This window comes from Sparus aurata, chromosome 7 (genome assembly GCF_900880675.1).
Source record: "Sparus aurata chromosome 7, fSpaAur1.1, whole genome shotgun sequence".
Taxonomy (NCBI): Eukaryota; Metazoa; Chordata; class Actinopteri; order Spariformes; family Sparidae; genus Sparus; species Sparus aurata.
The window spans coordinates 23290386-23300974 of NC_044193.1; the positions used below are offsets into that span (position 1 = coordinate 23290386).

Consider the following 10589-nt stretch of genomic DNA (forward strand, 5'->3'; position numbering starts at 1 on the left):
TATAACTAACTTGACATTGATCATGACTTTCTAATTTCTTTTTAATTTAGAAAACACTATAAGTTTAGCTTGAGTTCATGAACACCCTTCAAAGTAGCTCAGGGAACAACAAACCAGTGAACCAGTTGTCTAGCATCCATCCACTCTGTATGGGCGGTCCACTGACAGTGAACTGAGACTGACCGCCCTGTCCTCAGCCTAACCTCTCCTTCAGGCCATCATCAGTAGAGGTGAAGAGCTTTTATCTAATGGCATGGGGTCACGTATCATTCACCATCTACAACATCTGCGCCCATACGTTATCCTAATGATCCCATTGCCATGTTTTGGGTCTCTGATGGATCAGTTGCTATCATCAGATTAAACCAATTAGGCTAAATTTAGTCCGTCTCTAGAGGTCGTCACTTCTGTGGAGCCTTAGATGATCCTGAAGTTTCCTACTGAGAGCTTCTCACCAAATCTCCCTCAATTTTTGGGATATTTCAACAGTTGACAATGCAGATCCTTAACATTTAACACCTTTTCTCTCCTGCTGTGTTTTTATGACAACTTAAAATCTGTCTTTTTCATGTGTTCCCACGTTTTAAATGTCAGCATCTTTACCAAGAAGTGTTTAAGGGGCCCAAGTTCCACCTTTTGCTCTTTCACCTGTCCTTACACGTGTCCTATTTTACCTCGTTGCTCTCTCACACAATCTGCCACCCTGATTTATTTCACATGCAGCTTCCTCATTTAACAGATTATCTTTAAAGACATCTCCGCCCTAAAAGGTTGCGCTTGAACATCAGTGGAGGTGTTATCTTCTTTGATCTAAGACAGAGTGACTCACATCCTTCACCGGCCTCTTTGACACGGTGATGAATTAGGTAGACTGTCTTTGCCGACCTCAGGTTCAACTCTTTTGTCATCCATCCATCCATCCATCCATCCATCCATCCATCCATGACACCTTTTGAACATTATATCATTTAATCTGGACGCTATCAAATATCTCCTACATTTCTAGATGAAACTTGATAATCTGACTGAAGTAAAAATGTGTCATGAAAGCTTTAATGACACCTGCTATGAAAGTAGGGTAATAACATTTCTTTGAATAGTAGAAAGCCTGTGATCAATTCAGATTCATATTATTTGCAGCATTTTGTTCTGTTACGTAACAATATGTTCTGTAGTTTAACCGTTTATTTATTTTCTGTCATTTGGAAGACCAGATTATATTCAGCATGTGTTTTTTCGCCTTTTATTTTTTTGTTTTTGCCAATATTAAATGAGAAAGAATATTCCTCCTCATTTAAGGACCCAGTTTCCTTTAGACTGCAGGCAAACTGTTTTCACATGGAAGGATATTTTTGGAATCTGTAATAATTACCCTTTCCTTCAGCACTAATGATATGGATGTAAACATGTGGGAGCTCTAGTTCATGTGTGGAAAAAGGCTAATCACATGCAAACAAAAGTGGTTCATACTGTATGTGAAAATGTACATTTCCTAAAAACTTTCCTGTGAAAACTCCCATGTCAACTGACAATATCAGTTCACATGGGATTTTCTTTTCCTTTCACATGTTGTTCACAATGACGTTGTTGTCATTAAACTTAATCGTAAGTGAAGTGGAAAGTGTCTTTTTCCTCCTTTAATATGTTGAAATTTTAGTTCACATGTGAAAATAGCCGATAGAATGTGAAAAATGTGTAGAAATTTTAAATTCACATGTGAAGAAGCAAATTTCACGATCTGATGCGCATCTGGAAATTGTCATTCACTTGTGAAGAATAAATCACAGATGAATATATGTAATCTAATATGTGAAATGTATGTCAGTCATATGTGATATGTCATATGTCATTTGATAATGTCCAGTTTACATGTGGTATTTTTTTCCTTTTCAAATTTGACATTTTCTCTAAGGGGAAAACTTAACGTTCTGATCATATACAAAAATGCCAACACTGGGATTTTACAAATCATACACAGACAGACCATAGATTTATTAGAACTAGATAACAATTGTAAAGGTGGCGCCCATTCTGTCCGGTTAGAACAGCTAGAACAGTTAGAACTGCCACATACACCAAAGATGTTTCTAGCTTCAGGTTTATTTCCTGGGTTAGCGGCCAGCTGAATATGCAGGTTCCCGCTTGGCCCATTGACTGTGATTGTGATGATGTCACAGACTTTTAAATCATTTTCCTTGGCTTGAGGGACATTTTACAAACACAAAACCTCCTTGAATCAAAGATGCATGCTCAAAAAGACTCACAGATTAACTTGTTTGCATTTGGAAGTGTCCTGTCAACAGTTTGACAGACATTTCCTGTAAAACAGTGCTCGAGGGGAGAAAATGCTCTTCGGGGCTAGGGACTTTTTTCAATGTAATACCACAAGTGGCCACTGGGCAAAATTGGAAGCAAGGCTGAGCAATATGCAGGTCTATATCACATTCATGAGACACACACAGAAAATCTACAGAGGCACACAAATGCTCTCCTACTCACACACACACACACACACACACAGAACACATATTTTCCCCCTCATTAGCAGCGACTTCCAAATCAAGGGCAAGTATCATGTCTTTTTTTAATCAGACGGATCGAAAAAGAAAACAAAAAATAAATAAATAAAAGGAAACTGATGAAAGTTTGATGCTAACAGCCTTTTGCTTTTTATTTGAACGAGAGAACAACCTCCGCTCCCGTCTGTCCCCCCTGGCTATATGGGAAAAAGTCAATATTTCAAGAGAGCAGAGGCACTCATTAAATATTTCAAACAAAGGAAAACTGACATCGCTGCCCGGTCTCTGTCTCTCCCTCTCACCTCATCCGTTCTCTGTAGCTTATCCCATTACTTTGTCCGCTTCATATGGAGAAAGAAAAGGCAAGCAGTCAATCCAGACAGAACAAACACTGTCAGTCCAAGAGAAGATTTATCCTGTTTTCCGCAGACACATAAGTCATCGTACCACACTTGTGTTTTTCTCTTTACACATTTTTCACCCACTTTCTGCTGACCTGGTAGAAACTTCAGGCTGAGGAAAGGGTTAATGGGAAGGTTAATGGGTTTTTCCGCAGAGGAAGGGTTGAGATGGGGGTTAATGGGTTTCAAGGTGTGGCAGTGGATCAGTGTAGAGACACCCTAACCATGAAGTTACCTTGGCGCTTGATTCATCACCAGGCAATCAGCGGCGCCACCTTGAACCCACAGGAGCTGTTGGGTTAAATAAATGTCCACTTTGCTGCTCTCCGGTGTAAAATGATTGAACACGCGAGCGAATGTGACCAGGTGGTGCAAGCTATTATACGTATGCTGTTCACGCTGTGTCTGTCCTGGGAACGATCCTCTGACGCAAAGGGAGGGACGTGTGTTTAAATTTGCATCCACAGCAGTGTGTTTGGAATTCACAGAAGAAGAGCTGGGCGATTAGCATGAGCAGCAACAACCGATGCAATGCAAAGAGTGACGCCTGCAGAAGATCAAGAACGTCCAAGATGAACGATGGAGTTATTGGACATGACCGGAAGTTTCACCTTTGGTCCTCACACAAAGGTCTCCTTACAGTGCTGCATATGGGCTTGCACACAACAACAATATCTGTTTCTCAAGTGTGGTGCAAACACAGACGCAGACTGAATTTTCAATCATTAAAAACCTTTTTCTCAGAGGCGGAACTGCTCTGAAAGGAAGAATCATGTCACTGCTTGTGATAAATAGCTAGTTTTCTGGCTAAGTGGGAGTTCATAAAATGTTTATAAAGTCATTAAAATGTGCTAGCTTTCCAGGATACGACAAATGCAGTCGCTGGAAAAGCGGGTTTTGGACAAAGCAGCATGGTGCACCCAAGTGATCGTGATCTGCCCCCAATGTGGCGGCTCACCAGTTAGCTTTTTTTGCGAGCTAAAATGCTGATTTTGTTGGAACTGAGCACACATTTCTTCTTTGTTCTGCATCAAAAAATAGCCCAAATAATGTAACACAGTCTGAGAAGAGAGCTCCACGGATTGAACATTGCCCTCGGATAGTGCTTTTGGACTCGAGGATCAAAGTTAATGCAATAAAACCAGAGATTTATCTTTTATATGACACACGTTCTTCTTCCTTGTCAAAAACAGGTGCCGAAACCTACCCACCAGCAACTGGGCCTATGAAGATTTGGGTGCAAGTACTGGCTAATGTGGCCTTTGTAACCCACATCCGGAGATGTTAAGTTCGCTTTTCAAACTTGGCTTAAGAGACATCATTCGACTTATCAGATTTCACACACAAGACCTGCAAACAGCATCCGATGTGGCAAAAAATGCCGGAGTTTCCCTTTAAAGTAGAAACATTAAACGTACAAACGTGCATGTGTATGGTCACATTATTATTAAGACAAAATAACTATCATGTAACGCCTTGTTGGACCGTCCCCTGCACCCAGAACACACCTCACTTCAAAGGCAAATGAAGGGATAAGGTGCTGTTCAGTGGTATGGTAATGGCAGGGTTACTGTGCAGGTTAAGGTGGGTTTGGGGTGGAGGGGTTATAAAAGACCAAGCGAGACCCGGGATTTAAAGGACTGAATAGGTGAGACGACAGACAAATTGCACACCTGTGAGCCTGAAAAACGCGCACACACCCACTCAACACACACAAAGATGCTGATGCTACAAAAGAGAAGATAATGTATACGTGGGGCTTTATAAAGGCCGGTGAATTGTCATAAAGAGGATGAGGGAGAGAAAAGAGAGGGGTGGGAGAGAGGATGAGAGCGAGGCAGAGTGGCATGGGATAAGCCTCTGTCATTAGTTGTGGGATTTGAGAGAAAACCTGCAGGAAAAAAAAAAAAGGCAGAAGTAAATGAGATTAGAGAACAAAAGTGGCAGAGTGTGGCGGGATGGAGGGTGGAGGGAGGAGGCGCACAATAACCGCAGGTGTAAGAGGACCAAAGACTTCGAATCTTCTGTATGTCCAAAGGGTTCTTTATTCATTAAATACCTATAATGCTTCATGGTTTGAACACAAAAAGCTGGCCACATTTCAAAGCTATAACATTTATGTCACGTTCTCCGAGGCAAAAACTTTTCAATGCCAACCTGGAAAAAAGAGCGATTCTCTGCAAAAGCAATAATAATTCCCTCTAAATCCCCCACTTCCACTGGTGCACCATCAGGAAATTGAACATCCACGACAGACGCTCTCCCGCATGCACACAAACTCTTCCTCCTGTCCGGATTTGTTGCTCAGATGGATCGCCCGCTGATCAGATCCAATTAACAGACCCACAGAATGTTTGCACTTGAACATGCTCCCGCTCCAGAACTCATTCCGTCCGGCAGCCGGGCTATTATGTTACTGAAGGAAATCACCCTTAATGATAAACACAGCCCGGTTGACACACATTCAGAGCTGCACACTTCCAACACAAACACCTACACAGGGATTTTCCCCAGCTTCACTTTTTTACTTCAAGAAACTGAGATCATTCCACTTTTTATCATTATAACTGTTAAAAGTTAAATAAATGACTGAACTCAGATTTTACCCAACAATTTTTTTTACCCAGCAATCACACAGAAAAACTTCCTCCTAAATTATATCCTTGAATAAATGTTGAATAACATGGACACATATCCTGGCAGGAAAGACAAAGACACACGCCGGAGAGATTCAGAATCAGAATATCAAAATCTCACCTTCATCAGCAGCTTCCTCCGCCTGCGTCCCGTTCCGGTCCTCAGCCCCTCCTCGTCACTTTCCCCTCGGCAGGTGCCATCACGGTCAAATAGTCCAGAGGAAAAAGGGCTGGGAAAGGCTATTCTCTAATTGTCTCTCTCTTTCTTTCTTTCTTTCTTTCTTATACTCCCTGTCTGAGTCCTGTATCACCACCAGAGAAGCAGATTGTGTGTGTAAAGTGTGTTGTTTGTGTGTGTCTGTGTGTATGTGTGTGTGTGTGTGCACGCACAACTCCAAAGGTCCTGGAATTCCTGAGTCCTGCGCTAAAGAGCAAGCGTGGTTGAGCTCCCTCTCTCTCTCTCTCTCTCTGCACTCCTTTTCTTTTTCCTCTCCTTCCCGGCCGGGCAGAGAGGAGGGGAAGACAGTGAGGGGGTGGGACGGAGGACAGAAGCTGCTTTCAGCCAACTCTTTCTCTCTATCTCTTCTCCTCTTTCCTCTCTCTCTCCTTTTACCTAACTTTTTTTTTTACGCTCTGTCTTTTGGCTTGTTTCTCTGTGACAGATACTCTTTCACTGCTCGGCAAGGCGTGAAAGCAAAGCTCTCTGTCACACACACACACTCTGACACACACTCGGACACACACTCACACCCTCCTCTTTCCTTCAGCGCCACTCCCTCTGCCACACAGTCCAGAGGTAAAGTCACTCCCTCGCTGTGTCACCCAGCCGCAGTGTCTTTTCCTCAGCGTTATGATTGAACATACTTTTACCCTCGGAGAGTATTCAGTGCTCGTCCATGCGTCTGTGTGTTTCTTTTGTGGTGATCCGGCAAGTTCTTTGGCTGAGCGAGTGGTGATAAGGATCAGAGTGTGACTGGGATGAGGGTGCACTTAACACTTGGATTTCACTTTGAAGTTTCTTCACAAAGTTCACACATTCTTTAAAATGTCAACTCGTCCGCCGGTTCATTGTTCAACACGTAAAGTGTTGCCAGTCCTCTTATTCTTTGTCCCTTCAAGACATGTTTGGTGTCAGTATAAATTGATTTCAAGGTTCAGCTCATTATAATCAAGCCCCAAACCCTGGTATCCTTGTTTGTTTTTTTGGTTTTTTTTTGCTTGCATGCAGACCTGATGCAGAACAGATGCATGATTAGGGTTCTGGGTGAGGCTTTTGTAGAATTGCTTTTGTTAAAATGAAAAGGGGAGGAAATAATAGCTTGAGGCAAGAAAAGATGCTTCTCTGAATCCTTTCCGAGAAAGCCTGGATGGGTTCAGTGACACAGCCAATGTCTTCCTTCCTCCTAATTCAAAAGTTTGCCTAAGAAAGTATCAGTGAAATGAACCACCTTGGCATTTGTGGATTCCTGTAACACCTTGAAAATGTCTTTTTTCTAAAAAAAGATAAGCTGCTACTCAAGGGCACTAGAAAAGAAAAAGACATCCATACATCAGTGTCACGATTTCTGTCCGTCACAGTGGAAATACTGAAACACAACCAAGACTAATGATTTGTGTGGCTCTTATGGCATAGCTAATGTCAAGGAAATGATTATTGCACATAAATTGTGGTTATGGTACTGTGAGGTTTCAGCAACAGTAACAAATTGCTTAAGAGTAGTTCAAAAACCCCAAAACCTTCATGTTAAGGTTCAGGGAAAGGTTGTGGTTAAGGTTGTTGAGAAGGAAAACATCAATTGTCTGTGATAAGACACAAACTCCAGTCTGTAGACATTAAAGTCACACGCTACAGCCTGTCCACGACCCCGACTGTCCCTTGCTACATGTAGGGATACTTCTTGCTTTGGTACTCATTGGTGGTACTGGACATAAATTGTACAATACAGATATTATTCCTTGTTGTATGAGGCTGAAATGCCATCCATCAATTCCATAGTCTTGCATAGCCAGACCTCTGATAGGTGGAGTCTGGCTGCACCAATTCTTATTTTGGTATAGAGGTAAAACCTCCCTGGCTTGTTTGCATGCCTTTAAATGAATCACAATCGTCTTAGGTAATGTAGATTCATCTACCGATGCAGATTTTGAAGTCAGACGTGGAATTTTAGGCTGTTGTGTCTATGTCCCCTAAACAGCAATTAAAATTAGCAATCGTGTTAGTTTAGCCCATTCCCACAAAAAAGGGTTCAGAAAATGTATTGTAAAGATGTATTCGTACCTTCAGCTGCACTGTTAAGGAGCAGTTCTCACTCTGATGGAGGACAAATCGAAGTTCAGCAAATTTAATAGCGACTGTCCATTTTGAACTATCTGGCTTTACGTCATGTCAAAGGTCAGCACTCTCAAGATGCCTTTCTAATGGTCAACAATTTGAATTTCTTTGTCAAAGTTCACCAAGTTAAACTCTAGGCCAAACATTAATGCAATTTAAGAGGTCATATTATGCTAATTTGCAGGGTCGTAGTTTTATTTGGGGGTCCTAATAGAATAGGTTTATATAGCCTACTTTAATAAAAAAAAAAAAAAAACAGCATTGCATCATATGTGAGCAAGGTAGTGTGATCTAGAATAACGTAACTTTATGACTGCTGACTGATACAAATATATATATATATATATATATATCTCTTCTTTCGTCATCCACCAAGAGCACTACCTAGTTGCCAGAATATGAATATATAAAATAGTATAGGAAAAAACAAATGGAGTATAATTACGATTAAAAAATGAAATAGAGGAAAACTAAATAGCTCAAAAGCTTTCACTAAGCTTAAAGTGACATCATTTAGGCCATGTCTGAGTCTACAGTATATCACCTGCACACCTGTTAATCATTGACTTATAAAACATCCACACACCACCGCAATGTGATGATATTTAAGCTAAATCCATGAGAGAGACAGACAGACTGAAACCAAAAGAGACAGATAAAAATAGAGAGTACACACAGCTGGGTGAATACCTACACCTGATGGGAAACACTCACAGAAAACATGGACTAATTTATTGTATTTATTATCAGCTTCTAGACAGTAGGGCGCGGCACACTATCAGTGATACACACACACGGGCACACACGCACGGGTCATGTAGACAGTGCCGTGGGGACATTCACACTCAAACACTGAGATCCACACTCATGCAGGTACACACAAACACACACCCACAAACACCTGCTGAAGGTACATTCATGTGAGCCTGCATGCACGCATACTTAACTCACACACACACACACACACATAAACACAGTGTGCGCCGTCTGTCTGGCGTCTAGCTGGCACCATACAGACGGCCATCTCCAGAGGCCGCAGAGGTAGCCAATCACAGCTGCCAGTCAGCAGCTTTCATTATCACACACACATAAACACACACACACTGTAGGTCCTTGGAGACTCAAGACTGGGTGAAGAAGTGTGTGTATGCGTGTGTGTGTGTGTGTGTGTGTGTGTGTGTGTGTGTGTGTGTGTGTGTGTGTGGGTGTTTGTGTGTGGGTGTGTGTGTGCAGACAACTGGAGCTCTCCTGCTGCTCTTGTCTCCCCTGTTACCTGTGAGTAGAATAAAACAGAAGTAATTAGAGAGAAATAGAGCAGAATGAGTTGATATCATCAGAAAATAAAGAAACACACAAATATTAAACATTACTATCATACTATTACCAGATGAAGATCGTCTCTTTCTGCTGCAACCAGTTTCTATAAAGCTGTGGTAGTTTACTGGAATAGAGATAATAGTATTATTATTCACTATATTACATAATTGTCAGTATGTGTAACACTCAGACCCAATAACTTTGAGTCAAATTCATTTCTGCATTAAAGCAACATTATTTGGAAATTGGCATTTTTGTGCGATTTGGCTCCCCTCACAGTTTCTGAGGGCAACACCACTGTCCTAAATACAAACCACTGGTATGGAACAGTCTGTCAGGTATAATATAGGTGCTAAGTACAACCAAAACTCATCACGTCATAACAACGATTCATGTTGAAAACTTGCATGTTGAAGTAAACATGTATGTAACAAGTGATAGAGGGACGGAGTGTCTGAGACAGAAACCCACTCATCCTGTTACAAGACACTGTACCATGGAAATGATGTTAAGCTGTTAAAAAGTTAGATAATGTTGTTTTAAGTTGTCTGTAGGGGTGGGAATTGATAAGTTTTCATCAATATCAATGCCATTGTCGATTCTGCCTATCAGTCCAAGTCCTTATCAATTCTCATATCGATTCCTGAGTAGTTAATTGAGTGGCAAGAAAGGAGTTCTACACAGTCTTCTGCACCAAAAGCAACCATTTTATTTTTTCCCCAAATTATGTCGGCACAAGACTGTGAACATGAACATATTCAACTCAAACATACTGAACAACACCTTGACAAGATATAGTGTAGACAGAAAATATAGCCTAAATAAATTAGTAGAGTGCGTGCTAGGTTAGCACCCGTACGCACGTATTTGCACCCTTACATGATATTACAGCATTGCACTGATTACACACGGCAGAATTATCATCTTGTTTGGTGAAATGCAGCCAGGCTTTAGATCGCTTCCTCCTCTACCATGATGCTGCCTCGCCGTTGAAGGTCTGAGTCACCCTTTCATGCCAAAGTTCAGGGATAAGGATAAGGCTAGAAAATGCAGAATTTTTTTTATATATATAGTATTGTGCTTTCTCAGATGACCTACTGATACACCAGCTAGTGTAAAGATTTTTTTTCTCATTTGTTTATGGAGATTTCATCAAACTATTACAATTCATTATGTTGTGAAAGTAAATATATATATATATAAAAAAGGATACAATAATTGCAAAACATTAAGTGACATCTTTAAAGGATTGGTCCGCCTCTCTGCTCTCCCCCACCATGGTTTCCATCATGTTGAAGGGTTTGTTGTTGTTTTTAATTCCTTCCTTCCGTACTCCTCTTTCTTTCTTTAGCACATGTGCTCCTCCAAACACCAGGCTGCATGT

The 10589-nt window shown here is 41.2% G+C and overlaps 1 protein-coding gene across 1 annotated transcript in view; it reads right to left on the reverse strand.

Moving 5' to 3' along the window:
• Positions 1-6279, reverse strand: part of sema3b (sema domain, immunoglobulin domain (Ig), short basic domain, secreted, (semaphorin) 3B) — an 80593-nt gene extending 74314 nt beyond the window's left edge. The window contains exon 1 of the mRNA XM_030423472.1: positions 5678-6279. The gene's annotated coding sequence lies outside the window, so the exon portion shown is untranslated. The remainder of the gene's footprint in view (positions 1-5677) is intronic.
• Between the last annotated feature and the right edge of the window lie 4310 nt (positions 6280-10589).